Raw genomic sequence first — 17567 nt, 5'->3', positions numbered from 1 at the left:
CGTCTAATCTTAGGCCCTGGTTAACTTTTGCCGGTTGTCCTAGTACTGTTCTTTGTAGGCAAAGATCCAGTTAAGAATTATAGGTTGTATTCATTTGTTACGTCTTTTTATCTCCTTCAGTCTGAAGCAGTTTCTCAGTCTTTTCTTGGCTTTCATGACCTAAACACTTTTGAAGATTACAGACCAGTTATGTTGTAGAATGTACCTCAGTTTGGGTGTGTCTGCCATTTCCTGACGGAGAAGGCAATGGCACCCCACTCCAGTACTCTTGCCTGGAAAATCCTGTGGACGGAGGAGCCTGGTGGGCTGCAGTCCATGGGGTCACGAAGAGTCAGACACGACTGAGCGACTTCTTTCACTTTTCACTTTAACTCATTGGAGAAGGAAATAGCAACCCACTCCAGTGTTCTTGCCTGGAGAATCCCAGGGACGGCGGAGCCTGGTGGGCTGCCGTCTGTGGGGTCGCACACAGTCGGACATGACTGAAGTGACTTAGCAGCAGCAGCAGCAGCCATTTCCTGAAGGCTGGATTTAGGCTATGTATGAGTATCACACAGGTGAGGCGATGTTTCTCTAATTGCATCCTCAGGTGGCACACAATTTCAGTTTGTCCCATTACTGACAGAGTTCACTTTCATCACTGATTCAGGTGGCGTCTGCCAAATTTCTCTACTGTAAAATTTATTTCTCTTGCTAATTAGTGTTTTGTGAAATGATGGTGAAACTATTTGAATATTATATTACTCATTACCTAATTAACTTATATCACGATTTACTACTTTATTCAATTGGTTATTTTCTATTAAATTTAATATTATTTTGATGCTCACCCATTTAGCAAGTGGAACCCCTTCAAACCAGCTTCTGTACCCAGTTATCATGTCCCCATCATTCTTTCAGCATCTTCCTTATTTTCTGGCACAAATATGTGTTCCAGGCTCTACTTCTACTTTCTCCGCATCAGCCCTGACTTCACTATCTTGTTTCTTTTTAGTGGAGAATGATGTTTAAAAGCCAAGATCTGTATGCTAGGTGTTCTCACTGATACCAGCAGGTTGTTGTTCCCAAGCCCTCTCAGTGAGAGAGTTACAGAACTTACATATGTGTTCACATACACCCACAAACATATTCCCTTCTGAATCGATCTATCAATAGAAAATATCCTGTCTTCACACAGATATCTCCATTTCCAGCCTAATATCTCAGGTTTCACTCTAGCTTTCTCCTTTTCCTTATTTCTTACTACTTTCTCAGTGAGAACTCTGGTTTCAATTTTCCTTAGTGGATTTACTTATTTTAGCAAAACCCCTGTGTATATAACAAAGTCTCCACTGCCCTCTCTTGTGTGCGTATTTTTTTCACACTCCACGTGAAAACACTCCACACCAGCAGCCTTTCTTTGTGGGCTACCCTGCTTGGGTTCTGACATTTCTGGCCACTGGCTTCTGCCGTACACTACCACCTTCACCCGGAATGAACACTTGCCTTGCATTAGAACTGAATTATTCAGGAATGAACTGGCAAAGAAGAGGAAAAGTGAAGCTTGCTCTTTTAAACTGCTATTTTATGACTAATTTAAATATCACAATTATGTCTACACATTTGTTTTTTTAAAGTAGAGCATTACAGATAAAACCATAACCTCGGGACTTCCCCTGGTATTCTAGTGACTAAGACTCTGAGCTCCCAATGCAGGGGGCCTGAGTTTGATCCCTGGTCAGGGAACTAGATTCCCACATGCCGCAACTAAGATCTGGTGCAGCCAAATAAATAAATAATATATTTTTAAAAAAGAAAAAAAATTATAGCCTCTTTTGATCATTATCCCCAATTCTGCTCTGCTTATTCTGTCTCCAGAAATAATTCACTGGTACTAGTTTGATGTATATCTTCCTAAGCTTTTAATAAAAATTTATAATCATATATATGTTCCAAAATATATATATATACAAATTTTTTCTTTAAATAATACAAATCTAATCTTTAAAATGTTGCCCTCCACTTTAAGAAAAGCTGTTGAGACCAGAATACTTAAAAAGTCTGGCAAAATGTCTCCTCTTCCTTGAACAAAACTTACTGGGAGCGTTAGTCAGGAGGTTCAGTAGTAAAGAACTCTCCTTCCAATGAAGGAGACATTGGTTCAATCCCTGGGTTGGGAAGATCCCCTGGAGAAGGAAATGGCAACCAACACCAGTATTCTAGCCTGGAGAATCCCATGGCAAGAGGAGCCTGGCGGGCTACTATCCATGGAGTCACAGAGTCAGACACGACTGAGTGTCAAAACAATAAAATAATAACTTCTGCCTGCCAGTGATAGAAATCCAGCTCAAAGGAGCTGGAAAGAAAGTAGCTAGTAGAAAAAAATGCACTGGCTCATAAAACCGGGAAATTCAAGGTATAAGGACATTGGGCAAATAGCAAGGACCCGGATGGTGTCATCATGCGTATCTAAGTCAGCAGTCAATGCAAGTCCGCCAGAGCAGTGGGGATGAAAACAGCTATAGTAGTAAGATATTCATCTACTGGCAATGTACAATCATAGGGAAGGAGGATGTTATCTACCAAGAAGATATTTTTTTTTTAAATAAAAGAAGATATTCCAGCTAGTATCCCACAGAACAAGTTTTTGGTTTGCTGAGTAAGGCTACCACATTGTGCAATTCTAGGTGGCAAATCGAAAGGATGTATTCCCAACTCTGTCCTGGAACATTCCAGGGCACTTTGAAAAGGGTGAATTTTGTAGTACGTGAATTAAATCAATAAAAAGTAAACAAAAAATTTGACCAAATGGTTACTTTAGAAATAAAAACAGAAAAATAATGAATAAGAATTGGAACTCTAAGCCTAGAATATGAAAGAATTCAAAATTGCAAGTGGAAGTGGCAAATGGAAGCATTCTCAACTATATACTGCACAAATGAATTTGATGATCAAATAGAGAAGGTTAATAACCTACCCTAACCAGTATTTAGTAGTTTCAGAGTTCAAGGGTAGATTAAGTTGCAAGACAGGTATCTAAAGTATCATTTTGTAGCTTAATCAGAAATAGCTTTTCCCCCCTCTGCAGTAGTTTGAGCATAAACAGTCCAGGTTTATGTCACCAGGTTTATGTCACACCAGGTTGGTGTGACAGGTCTAAGACGTCAGGAATCCTGCCCTTAGACCTTGCTGCTTTACCATATCTGACTGTGGTCCTCATTCACACATTCCTTTTTATGGATGAATAATATTCCATTACATACCTTATCCCTCACTTAAGAATCCATTCATCTGGAGAAGGAAATGGCAACCCACTCTAGTACTCTTGCCTGGAAAATCCCATGGATGGAGGAGCCTGGTGGGCTACAGTCCAAGGGGTCGCAAAGAGTCAGAGGCGACTTGAGCGACTTCACAGCTTTCTAGAAGACTTTGATCTCCCAACCCACTGAAAGTGGGTTAGGACACCAGGGTCCATGGGGAAAAAAAAAAGAAAAAGAGAAAAAAAAAAAGAATCCATTCATCAATTGATGGATGTTTGGGGTGTTTCCACATTTTAGTTATTATAAATAATGCTGATGCAAACATTTGTATGTAAGTCTTTGTGTGAACATGTTTTCAGTTCTCTTGGATATGTATCTAGGAGGGGAATTGCTGGGTCATATGGTAACTCTGGGACATATGTTTAACTTTTGGGGAACTGCTCAACTGATTTCTGAAACAGTTGCACCAGTTGGTGTGATTAACCTTACTATATGTTCTATTTGGCTCAAATTTCCTAAAATTGCATATGTTTGTGGTATTTAATTTTCTTAGCAGCTAAAGAATTATTTCACTTTGAATTTCACCTTTGATCTAGATACTAGTCAAGAGAATATTTTAATACATTTTCCATGTTGGGCATTTTCCTATTCTGCTTGTTGTTCATTTTAAGATGTTGTACAAGCAAAATATCCTGCCTTTAAATTTTTTGGAGTGCATCTTTGTGTCCTAGTATACAATCAAATTTGTGACATTCATTTATTCTTGAAAAGAAATAACTATCTTTATCCTATTTGTCAGTTACTTATTGTAATATATAACTTGTAGGCATAAGACAAAACCCTAGAGTATATAATACACTCTTCATTAAAAATTTTGCTTACTAAATATCATATTTTGATAGTCAGGCATTGTCTTTAATTCTATTTCTACCTATTTCTGATTTCTTCTCATTCCTTTCCTCTTGAAAAAAATATAGTTTGGGTCTAGATGCTCAAGATCATTAATTTTTAAAGCTATTTTTATCATTATTGAGTGTTTCTGTTTATCTTCTTAATGAGTTTGCTCTGAAATTTGATGTTATATTGATAACACTTGATTTTCTTAGATTATACTGACATGATAGATCTTAGATCTCTTAATTCTTCTTTTTGTTCCATCACTAAGTTGTGTCTAACTCTTTGTGACCCTATGGACTGCAACACAACAGGCTTCCTTGTCCCTCACTGTCTCCCGGAGTTTGCTCAAACTCATGTCCATGGAGTCAGTGATGTCCTCCAACTATCTCATCCTCTATTGCCCTCTTCTCCTCCTGCCCTCAATTTTTCCTGGCATCAGGGTCTTGTCCAATGAGTCAGCTCTTTGCATCAGGTGGCCAAAGTATTGGAGTTTCAGCATCAGCATCAGTCCTCCCAATGAATATTTAGGATAGATTTCCTTTAGGATTGACTGGTTTGGAATCCTTGCTGCCCAAAGAACTCTCAAGAGTCTTCTCCAACACCACAGTTCAAAAGCACCAATTCTTCACTGCTTAGCCTTCTTTATGGTCCAACTCTCACAACCATACATGACTACTGGAAAAACTATAACTTTGACTATAAGGACATTTGTCCGAAAAGTGATGTCTCTGCTTTTTAATACGTGGTCTAGTTTGTTATAGTTTTGCTTCCAAGGAGCAAGTGTCTTTTAATTTCATGGCTGCCATCACCATCTGCAGTGATTTTGGAGCCCCCCAAAATAAAGTCCAATGAATGTAATTCATTCAGCCCAGCATTTCATATGATGTTTATGCAGAGTACGTCATGCAAAATGCTGGGCTGGATGAAGCGCAAGCTGGAATCAAGATTGCCAGGAAAAATATCAATAACCTCAGATATGCAGATGACACCACCTTTATGGCAGAAAGCAAAGAGGAACTAAAGAGCTTCTTGATGAAGGTGAAAGAGGAGAGTGAAAAAACTGGCTTAAAACAACATTCAAAAACTAAGATCATGGCATCTGGTCCCATCACTTCATGGCAAATAAATGGGGAAATAATGGAACAGTGACAGACTTTATTTTGGGGGGCTCCAAAATCACTGCACATGGTGACGGCAACCATGAAATTAAAAGATGCTTGCTCCTTGGAAGAAAAGCTATGACAAACCTAGACAACATATTAAAAAGCAAAGACATCACTTTGCCAACAAAGTTCTGTCTAGTCAAAGCTATGGTTTTTTCAGTGATCTACATGGGTGTGAGAGTAGGACCTAAAGAAGGCTGAGCACTGAAGAATTGATGCTTTTGAACTGTGGTGTAGGAGAAGACTCTTGAGAGTCCCTTGGAATGCAAGGAGATCCAACCAGTCCATCCTAAAGAAAATTAATCCTGAATATTCATTGGAAGGACTGATACTGAAGCTGAAGCTCCAATACTTTGGCCACCTGATGCGAAGAACTGACTCATTTGAAAAGACCCTGATGCTGGGAAAGATTGAAGGCAGAAGGAGAAGGAGGTGACAGAGGATGAGATGGATGGATGGCATCATAGACTCCATGGACATGAGTTTGAGCAAGCTCTGGGAGATGGTGAAAGACAGGGAACCCTGGCGTGCTGCAGTCTCTGGGATCACAGGGAGTCAGACAGGACTGAGCACCTGAACACCACCAACACTGCGCATGTAAGTTAAATAAGCAGGGTGACAATTCACAGCCTTGACGTGCTCCTTTCCCAGTTTTGAACCGGTCTGTTGCTCCATGTCCGGTTCTAACTGTTGCTTCTTGACCTGCATACAGGGGTTTCTCAGGAGACAGCTAAGGTGGTCTGATATTCCCATTTCTTTAAGAATTTTCCAGAGTTTGTTGTGATCCACACAGTCAAAGGCTTTAGCGTAGTCAATAAAGCAGAAGTAGATGTTTTTTCTGGAATTCTCTTGCTTTTTCTATGATCCAACAGATGTTGGCTGCCTGTTCTAAATCCAGCTTGTACATCTGAAAGTTTTCAATTCACGTACCGTTGAAGCCTCGCTTGAAGGATTTTGAGCGTTACCTTGCTAGCATGTGAAATGAGCGCAATTGTACGGTAGTTTGAACACTCTTCGTTATTGCTTTTCTAATAAGCAAAGTAAATTAGTACAACTCTTTTAAAAATTATTTTGAGAACAGTCATCAAGATTCTTAATGTTTTACTGTTGGTATTATCATTTCACTTCCTATAATCCATACTTTTAAAATATGCAAATAGAGAAGACTTTTGCACAAACATCTTAGTCAAACCATTATGTATACAGTGAAAAGTTGGTAATTACCTAAATGTTCCACAGTAGTTTTGAAAAGTTATTTTCCTTTTTAACAGACAAGACTATTACACAGCCATTAAATTCATGGCATAATAAAAGAGATTAAAACAAAAAATGGCTTATGTTAAATAAAAAAGAGCAGGAAATAAAACTGTGTGTATAGTAGGAACTCAACAATGTACATATATGCATTATAAATAAATCTAGAAGGAAATATACCAAAATTTAAATCTTAATTATCTCTTACTAGTAGGATAATGGATTAGTTTTCTTCATGACTATTATGTATTGTCTGTAATTGTTATTTTTGTAATGAGCATACAATATTGTATACATAATTTATAATAAATATAAAATACAGTTCACTTTAAAGCAATTTAATTTTTTAATAAAAGAAAATACAGTCAGCTCTGCTGGAATATTTGTTTTTAAATGTGAATTTATTCCCTAATAATTAGTGATGTTGAACTAATTCTCATGTATCTGTTAGCCATCTGCATGTCCTTTTTGGAAAAATGTCTATTCAATTCTGCCTGTTTTTAAATCAGTGAACCCAAAATTCATTTTTTACTGTTTTATTTATTTTTTTTGGCTATGGGAGGTCTTTGTTGCTGCTCTTCTCGGTTGTGGTGAGCGGGGGACTCTCTCTCGCGTGGAGCACGCGCTCTGAGGCACTCGGTCTTCAGTAGTTGCGGCTCACGGGCCCTCGAGCACAGACTCGGTATCTGTGGCACACGGGCTTACCTACTCTGTGGCACGTGGGGTCTTCCTGGATCAGGGATCAAACCTGTGTTTCCTGCATTGGCAGGAGGATTCTTACCACTGAGCCATCAGGGAAGCCCTGAATCCCAAATTCTTAATGGACCATTTTACCCCATCACTTGCCCCCTCCCCAGGTCACCCTCAGATATTAAATCCCAACCAGAGCTTTCTTTCTCTCTGGATGGTGCCTCCTCAGCTGATAGCACCCTTGCTCAGAATGTCACCCTCTCAGTATACTTGACCCGTACCATGGATCCCAGTAATTCATTAGCCCACCATCAACCCTCTATACTGCTCACTGCTGTCTCACTCCACTTGAATTCTGACTCAGTCAGACTTGGTTCAAATCCAGCTAATCACTGTCCCAGAGAGCTCATCTCCAGATAACGGGTATTAGTTTGCATTCTTCTGTCCCAATAATTTTAGGCATTTGGCTGTGTGAGCATTCTCATTTCAGCCTTCTCCACTTGGCAGGCATCAGGGAACAACTTGCTCCTCTCTACCTTTTCATGTGATGATTTCCACCAAAACCTTCCTTCTCTGAGGTTGCCAGAGACCTATCTTTTGAGAAATCCAGCAATCCAGGCATGTTGAAGCTGATAGCCTTTTTCCTCAGCCCTGATGTTGCAGAGCTTCTGGAGATAAAAATCTTTCTTGGAAGAAGTAAAAGGGAAAGAAAGGGATCATTTTCAAATAACTCACGCTGGCTTACCATCTGAATTCTTCTGGGGGTACTTCTGGGCAAGATTTCTCAACCTTGTCACCATTAACATTTTGGACCAGATAATTCTTTGCTGTGAGGAGCTGCTCTGTGCATTGTGGTGTATTTAGCAGCATCCTTGGTCTCTACTCACTTGATGACAGTGACACCTACCTCAAGTATGAGAATCCAAAATGTCTCCAGATGTTGTCAAGTGGCCTTTGGGGGACAAAACTGCCCTTCCATTGAGAAGCACTGCTTTGGAGTCACTTAATGACAGGCAGGACGCTTGAGCTCCGTTCTTTCTGGAGGAGCAAAAGCAAGTCAGACCGTAGCACAATTTTCAGCAGCACTCTGATTCCAAGAACGTCAGAGGAAACATTTGCAGCAGAAATGAGGCCAGCCCTTCCAGGGTCTCCTTTCTCTGTACAGCTGGTCCCTGATGGCTTCTATCTGATAGCTGTTTCCCCAAAGTTTCCCTTTATCTTATTCAAAGGACTCGGTAATAACTCTCCACATTCAAATTTAGGCTGAAGCGTTCCCATTGCTTCCCCAGTTCCAGAGATGCCACACCCCGAGGCCCAGACTCTACACTTGCCACAAATTCTGCCTCAAACCAAGCCCAAAGCTCTGGTTCATGTCTGCCCCAAGTTCACCTTGAAACTTTTTCTCCAGTTTCTGCTCCTTCTCCCCACAAAGAGTCAGTTAGGTGTCCTCCATAAACCAAAATGAGATATGGTCTCTAACCCAAACTGAAACTCAGCAAACTCTGCAGAGCGGCACTGCTGCAGAGGCAGCTGGACAATGGGTGGGGCTTGCCCCCCTCCCCCAGCCCCCCGAGGTTCAAGAATCTTGGAAAGTATTTAGTCCTTTATCTCCTAATCTTTCTGCTTACAACCTCATCTTCTGTGGATCAGCCTCCATCCTTCCCACAGCGTTCCCCCCTCCCCCAGTAGCAAGTTCTGAAAGCAGCTGTCTGCTGGGGTGTGGCCCACAAGAATCAAGAGTCTGGAGCACTCATGAAACATCAGAGCAAATTTCCAAAGATACTGCAGTCCAAGAGCAAAAATGGACTCTCGTGGCTTCTTGGTTAAGGACCAAATGAGCAAAACTCCAAGGGTTATAGTGTCGAGGCGCTCAAGAAACTTTCATGTGAGCAACTCAGGAAACAACCAACAAGGAAATGACCTGTAGGAGGTTCTAGAGCAAGTCTGAGGAGAGGCCCAAAAGATCATTTATCAAAGGGCCTAGAATGCTGTCCCACAAGGGGTCTGGGGATTGACTCTGAAGGAGGTAGAAAAGGATTTAATGAGTCTCTGAAGGAATGATTCAGAGAGTGACTTATTGGGATCTCGAAGACCTGGAGAAGAGGGAAGTAGAAAACACCTTCATGGTACGTCTGGGCAAGAGCTGGGACAGATCAATCCAAGTAGGATCCCTGTCCATGCGTGCCACCCATGGCTTGCTGCCAGCTGCACATTGTCCTCCCTGGGCAGTTCCATAGCCACTTCCAGATCAGAAATTTATCCTCGCTGGGTGGGAACTTGGCCTGACAGTACAATGAGAGTATTTTTCCCCTTGATGCAGCTTAACCAATTCAAGTCCATACTGTGTGACTTGGGTGTGGCAGATGTGGGATTTCCCTCCTAATCTCCCTGAATCCATAAAACTGCTTCAGTTGAAAGAGGCCTAATCCTGGCCCCATTCCCTCCTTTGTCACTCATGTTTCAGGGGCTGACCTCATAGTAAAGTTTGCCAAATTCTTTGGAGGAAATTCTCAGACAGGTTGCAAAGATAAGGTACTGTAATCAGGTGTTGAGCTAAGTTGCTTCAGTCATGTCTAACTCTTTGCAACTATGGACTGTTAGCCCGCCAGGCTCTTCTGTCCATGGGATTCCCCAGGCATGAATACTGGAGTGGGTTGCCATGCCCTCTTCCAGGGCCCAAACCAAGGGTTTAACCCATATTTCTTACATATCCTGCATTGGCAGGCAGTTTCTTTACCAATAGTCACACACACACACACACACACACACAAATTGGTCCCCACCCCAAACAGATAACCCTTTATCTTCTCCCTGCCCTCTCACCTCAGCATAAACAAGGGCCAAAGAGTGCTGAGACTGTCCCCTCTGATATTGGCCATGGCTTCAGAGGGCCCTGACATGAGGGAAGAGAGCAGACTCTTCAGTCCCTCATACCCAGCCTACACACAGAAGCTCTGCCTTCTGATATAATGAAGTTCAGTTCAGTCGCTCAGTCGTGTCCGACTCTTTGCGACCCCATGGACTGCAGCACACCGGGCCCGCCTGTCCATCACCAACTCCCAGAGTTTACTCAAACTCATGTCCATTGAGTCAGTGATGCCATCCAACCATCTCATCCTCTGTCATCTCCTTCTCCTCCCGCCTTCAATCTTTCCCAGCATCAGGGTCTTTTCCAGTGAGTCAGTTCTTCCCATCAGGTGGCCAAAGTATTGGAGTTTCAGCTTCAGCATCAGTCCTTCCAATGAATATTCAGGACTGATGTCCTTTAGGATGGACTGGTTGGATCTCCTTGCAGTCCAAGGGGCTCTCAAGAGTCTTCTCCAACGCTATAGCTCAAAAGCATCAATTCTTAGGCACTTAGCTTTCTTTTATTTATTTATTTATTTATTTTTTAATTTAATTTAATTTTTTTATTTTTTATTAGTTGGAGGCTAATTACTTCACAACATTTCAGTGGGTTTTGTCATACATTGATATGAATCAGCCATAGAGTTACATGTATTCCCCATCCCGATCCCCCCTCCCACCTCCCTCTCCACCCGATTCCTCTGGGTCTTCCCAGTGCACCAGGCCCGAGCACTTGTCTCATGCATTCCACCTGGGCTGGTGATCTGTTTCACCATAGATAATATACATGCTGTTCTTTCGAAACATCCCACCCTCACCTTCTCCCACAGAGTTCAAAAGTCTGTTCTGTACTTCTGTGTCTCTTTTTCTGTTTTGCATATAAGGTTATCATTACCATCTTTCTAAATCCCACATATATGTGTTAGTATGCTATAATGTTCTTTATCTTTCTGGCTTACTTCACTCTGTATAATGGGCTCCAGTTTCATCCATCTCATTAGAACTGATTCAAATGAATTCTTTTTAACAGCTGAGTAATATTCCATGGTGTATATGTACCGCAGCTTCCTTATCCATTCATCTGCTGATGGGCATCTAGGTTGCTTCCATGTCCTGGCTATTATAAACAGTGCTGCGATGAACATTGGGGTGCACGTGTCTCTTTCAGATCTGGTTTCCTCAGTGTGTATGCCCAGAAGTGGGATTGCTGGGTCATATGGCAGTTCTATTTCCAGTTTTTTAAGAAATCTCCACACTGTTTTCCATAGTGGCTGTACTAGTTTGCATTCCCACCAACAGTATAAGAGGGTTCCCTTTTCTCCACACCCTCTCCAGCATTTATTGCTTGTAGACTTTTGGATAGCAGCCATCCTGACTGGCGTGTAATGGTACCTCATTGTGGTTTTGATTTGCATTTCTCTAATAAGGAGTGATGTTGAGCATCTTTTCATGTGTTTGTTAGCCATCTGTATGTCTTCTTTGGAGAAATTTAGCTTTCTTTATAGTCCACTCTGACATGACTACTGGAAAAACCATAGCTTTGACTAAACAGATCTTTATTGGCGAAGTAATGTCTCTGTTGTTTTTTTATTTTATTTATTTATTTTTTTTTTTTTGGAGGCTAATTACTTTACAATATTGTAGTGGTTTTTGTCATACATTGACATGAATCAGCCATGGATTTACATATATTCCTCATCCCGATCCCTCCTCCCACGTCCCTCTCTACCGATCCCTCTGGGTCTTCCCAGTGCACCAGGCCCGAGCACTTGTCTCATGCATCCAACCTGGGCTGGTGATCTGTTTCACCATAGATAATACACATGTTTCGATGCTGTTCTCTCGAAACATCCCACCCTCACCTTCTCCAATGTCTCTGTTTTTTAATATGCTGTATAAGTTCATCATAACTTTTCTTCCAAGGAGTAAGCGTCCTTTAATTTCAGGGTTGTAGTCACCATCTGCAGTGATTTTGGAACCCCCCAAAATAAAGTCAGTCACTGTTTCTGCTGTTTCCCCATCTATTTGCCATGAAGTGATGGGACCAGATGCTATGATCTTAGTTTTCTGAATGTTGAGTTTTAAGCCAACTTTTTCACTCTCATCTTTCACTTTCATCAAGAGGCTCTTTAGTTCTTTTTCGCTTTCTGCCATGAGTGTGGTGTTATCTGCATGTCTGAGGTTATTGATATTTCTCCTGGCAATCTTGATTCCAGCTTGTGCTTCATCCAGCCCAGCATTTCTCATGATGTACTCTGCATATAAGTTAAATAAGCAGGATGACAATATACAGTTTTGATGTACTCCTTTTCCTATTTGGAGCCAGTCTGTTGTTCCATGTCCAGTTCTGACTGTTGCTTCCTGACCTGCATACAAATTTCTCAAGAGGCAGGTCAGGTGGTCTGGTATTCCCATTTCTTCAAGAATTCTCCACAAATTTCCAGTTTGCTGTGATCCACACAGTCAAAGGCTTTGGCATAGTCAATAAAGCAGAAATAAATGTTTTTCTGGAACTCTCTTGCTTTTTCGATGATCCAGCGGATGTTGGCAATTTGATCTCTGACTCCTCTGCCTTTTCTAAATCTGGCTTGAACATCTGGAAGTTCACAGTTCACGTACTGTTGAAGCCTGGCTTGGAGAATTTTGAGCATTACTTTACTAGTGTGTGAGATGAGTGCAATTGTGTGGTAGTTTGAGCATTCTTTGGCAGTGCCTTTCTTTGGGATTGGAATGAAAACTGACCTTTTCCAGTCTTGTGGCCACTGCTGAGTTTTCCAAATTTGCTGGCATATTGAGTGCAGCATTTTCACAGCATCATCATTTAGGATTTGAAAAATCTCAACTGGTATTGCATCACCTCCACTAACTTTGTTCATAGTGATGCTTCCTAAGACCCACTTGACTTTACATTCCAGGATGTCTGACTCTAAGTGAGTGATCACACCATTGTGATTATCTGGGTCATGAAGATCTTTTTTGCATAGTTCTTCCATGTATGCTTGCCACCTCTTCTTAATATCTTCTGCTTATGTTAGGTCCATACAATTTCTGTCCTTTATTGTGCCCACCTTTGCTTGAAATGTTCCTTGGTATCTCTAATTTTCTTGAAGAGATCTCTAGTCTTTCCCATTCTTTTTTTTTCCCTCTATTTCTTTGCATTGATCACTGAGGTAGGCTTTCTTATCTCTCCTAGCTATTCTTTGGAACTCTGCATTCAAACGGGAATATCTTTCCTTTTCTCCTTTGCCTTTCACTTCTTTTCTCAGCTATTTGTGAGCCCTCCTCAGACAGCCATTTTGCCTTTTTGCATTTCTTTTTCTTGGGGATGGTCTTGATCACCGCCTCCTGGACAATGTCATGAACCTCCGTCCATAGTTCTTCAGGCGCTCTGTCAGATCTCATCCCTTGAATCTATTTGTCACTTCCACTGTATAATCATAAGGGATTTGATTTAGGTCATTCCTGAATGGTCTAGTGGTTTTCCCTACTTTCTTCAACTTAAGTCTGAATTTGACAATAAGGAGTTCATGATCTGAGGCACAGTCAGCTCCCAGTCTTGTTTTTTTTGCTGACTGTATAGAGCTTCTCCATCTTTGACTGCAAAAATATAATCAATCTGATTTTGGTATTGACCATCTGGTGTTGTCCATGTGTAGAGACTTGTCTTGTGTTGTTGGAAGACAGTGTTTACTATGACCAGTGCATTCTCTTGGCAGAACTCTATTAGCATTTGCCCTGCTTGATTCTGTACTCCAAGGCCAAATCTGCCTGTTACTCCGGGTATTTCTTGACTTCCTACTTTTGCATTCCAGTGCCTTATAATGAAAAGAACATCCTTTTGCTTGTTGTTAGTTCTAGAAGGTCTTATAGGTCTTCTTAGCCTTGTAGGTCTTCATAGAACCGTTGAACTTCAGGTTCTTCAGCATTACTGGTCAGGCGTAGACTTGGATTACTGTGATATTGAATGGTTTGCCTTGGAAATGAACAGAGATCATTCCGTCATTTTTGAGATTGCATCCAAGTACTGCATTTTGGACTCTTTTGTGTCCAATTTAATGCAATCTGACCTCAAATTCCAGCTCCCTTTGACCCTTTCTTCAACTTTCTGCCTCTATCCTCGCAGTGGATGTGCTGGGCCCCCATGGAGGAACTAGAAGTCACCCTAAGGGAACTTTTCATTTAAACACCTTAAAAAATACTTGCCTGCCATCCCTGTTTTTCTCTTTCTTTCCTGCTAGGGTGAAGATCCCCCAAACTAGGACTGATGCCCTGACGTCTCCCATCACAGCACTCTTCACACTGTGTTGTAACTTGTGGCTTAGCTGTCCATCTTTCCTGAGGTTGGAGGCTCTGCTTACCTTTCCTGATGCTCTACCCCCAGCATATGGCGCTTAACATCCAGTAGGTACTCAGTCTTCCGGGAGAATGAGGATCCTCAAGGGAGCATACCTGGGTGAGAGGTTCCACTCTGGGGGCGGGGAGGGGGGGCGAGGCCAGTTCCTGCACACGGGCAGCTTCCTAGAGGCACCTCTCTGGCTTCATAACTAGAAGCTACCTTGTCTCCATGGCTTCCAGAAGATGGAGTTGGAGAAATAATCTCACTGATGAGGTTCTGCCAGAGTTTTCTAGATCCTTGAGGGATCTTTAAGCCTCCCTGGCCTGAAAGACTCAGCTGGGCAAGAGTGACCCAAGCAGAGCTCTTCAGAAAACGTACTCTACAGTTCTGGGCGTGCTTGCAGAGTCACTTCAGTCATGTCCAGCTCTTTGCAACCCTATGGACTGTAGCCCGCCAATTTCCTCTGTCCTTGGGATTCCCAGGCAAGATTACTGGAGTGGGTTGCCATGCCCTCCTCCAGGGGATCTTCCCAACCCAGGGATCAAACCCCCATCTCTTAAGTCTCCTGCATCGGCAGGCAGGTTCTTTATGACTAGTGCCACATGGGAAGCCCACTCTAAAGGTCTAGGTTGGGCTAAATAACACTTCCTCTGATCAATATCTAATTATTTATTTTACTGAAATTATCATTTTAAGTGTATATCTCTCTACAGCAGAACACTTGGGGTACAAGTGATAGAAATCCAAACCAAACTATCTTAAGAATAAAAGAAACAGCTGCTACCCCGGAACCTAGGTGGGGGGGGCGGGGGGGGATGGGGGGTGGGGGGTGCCAGGGTGGGGGTGCGGGGCATCCCTGGAGTAGGGGCTGTGGCGGTGTGCAGGGACCCAGTGCAGTGGCTGGGATTGCTGTGGAGCTGATGAGAGACTACTAAAGTTCCTGTGGAAGCCAAATAGAATTTCATAAGAACATAATGGGTGGAGAAGAGAAAACCTATGGTGGCTTGAGGGCCCTGATGCCATGTATGTCAAACTGATATCTTCAGATGGTTGTGAATTTATTGTAAAGAGAGAACATGTGCTAACACCAGGACCAGTAAAAACCATGTTGAGAGGCCCAGGTCAGCTTGCTGAGAACAAAACGAATGAAGTCAGTTTTAGAGAGCTCCCTTCACATGTGCTATCAAAAGTATGCATGTATTTTACCTACGAGATTCAATACACTAACAGCTCCAAGGAGATTCCTGAATTCCCAATTGCACCTGAAATTCCACTGGAACTGCTGATGGCTGCGAACTTCCTAGACTGTTAAACAAAATAAATTACAACAAATGGCTAACTCTTTTTCAGTATTTAATACCTGTAGTTCAGTTAGCAATTTTTTCGTATATAGCATGTTGCCTGTGTGCAGTTGAACTTTAAAGTTCATTGCAAAGCAGATTATCTTTTGTTCTTTTGCATAGCAATCAGACTTGAAGTTTGCTTGCTACATCAACAAATTAAGGACATTTTCACAAATTGAGAGAGAAACAAATATACAAAAAAAAGAAAACATCTCCACATAACCAGGGCAGGGAAATCTAGGGAAGTAACTAGCTTCTGGCCCTACTGAATCCAGGGGACCAAATAATGTCTTCACGGTTTCTCATCCCAGCTCTCAATTCTACTTATCACTGCTTGGCTTTGCGCTTCAAAAAGAATTGGTTCTTTCCATGTGGTAGGCAAGATGGCCACCAGTGTCCTATACTTCCTGTCCCCAGATAAAAAATCCTAGAGGAAAATGAAATTTTTGCTGTAGCCACATATCAATCCCTACTAATGACCTACCTTATTAACCTTATATGAGTCATGTGCTTATCTCTAAACAAAAGGCTATGGCCAAGGGGACGGAGCTTTGTGATGGGTCAAACAGATCCTCCACATCAATACGGCTTACAGTTTTTTGTTTTGATAAACTGGCTAAATATCTGTTTTTTAGATATTTATTTTGATGCTCAAATAGTCACAGATTTGTTCAGTGGGAGCCCCTGGAATCTACCTTCTGTGTCATTTTGACAAGTTTCTTCATCCTTTGAATGCTTACTTCCTTTCTCCTTCAACAACATGGTCCAAACTCATCTTGCATATTCCCAGCACCTGTCCAGAGTCAACCACTTCTCTAAGTAGTCTTGTTTCCTTTTAGTAGACAATGGTAGTTAGAAGTCAAGATCTAGATACAAAGTTTTCTGGTTGCTACTGGTATTGTGTTATTCTTCCCAAGCCCTTTCAGTAAACAAGACTAGAGCACCAAAGAATTGATGCTTTCAAACTATGGTGCTAAAGAAGACTCTTGAGAGTCCCTTGGACAGCAAGGAGATCAAACAAGTCAGTCCTAAAGGAAATCAACCCTGAATACTCATTGGAAGGACTGATGCTGAAGCTGAAACTCCAATACTTTGGCCACCTGATACGAAGAGCCGACTCATTGGAAAAGACCCTGATGCTGGGAAAGATTGAAGGCAGAAGGAGAGGGTGACAGAAGATGAGGTGGTTGGATGGCATCACCAATGCAATGGACATGAACTTGGTCAATCTCCTGGAGATGGTGAGGGACAGGGAGGCCTGGCAGGTGGCAGTCCACAGGGTCGCAAACAGTCGGACACGACTTGGCGTCCGAACAAAAACAAAATGTATATATATGGATATGTGTATACATGTGTATAAGTGTGTATACATATTTAAATCTATATTTACTTGTATGGAAAACCATGGGCTCACAATACCTCCAGTTTCAGTCCAAAATCAGAGCAGAGTTTTTGCCTTTGCATATTTGTAGCTCCTTTCTCTATAAGTAAGAAATCTTATTAATGTAGTCATTTATTCAATCTGCCCCCTTTACGAAAGCAATTTCCCATCACTGCCGCAACCCTCTTCCATGTGCAAACACCCTCCTTACTTTCACTGGGCTCCAACAAGCCCCTCTGGGCAGCCCTCCTATGTGACCACAATACTCACCCAGGTGAATCTGGACAGCTCTCCTGCACATGCAGTCCCCTCCTTCAGCTCATGCTCAGATTCTCTAAGACACTCCACCCATTCCCCAAACCCTCCGCAGTGTCAATGCCTGCCTTAACTTGACTCATCGTTACGGCGTTGAGTGAA

The 17567-nt window shown here is 42.0% G+C and overlaps 1 pseudogene; it reads left to right on the top strand.

The window, feature by feature from the left end:
- Positions 1–15296: 15296 nt before the first annotated feature.
- Positions 15297–15738, top strand: LOC122427620 (annotated as a pseudogene).
- Positions 15739–17567: the final 1829 nt, after the last annotated feature.

Source organism: Cervus canadensis, chromosome 25, assembly GCF_019320065.1.
Source record: "Cervus canadensis isolate Bull #8, Minnesota chromosome 25, ASM1932006v1, whole genome shotgun sequence".
Classification (NCBI taxonomy): domain Eukaryota; kingdom Metazoa; phylum Chordata; class Mammalia; order Artiodactyla; family Cervidae; genus Cervus; species Cervus canadensis.
The sequence above is the reverse complement of the archived record's forward strand: the minus strand, read 5'-3'. Positions and strand labels throughout refer to the sequence as shown.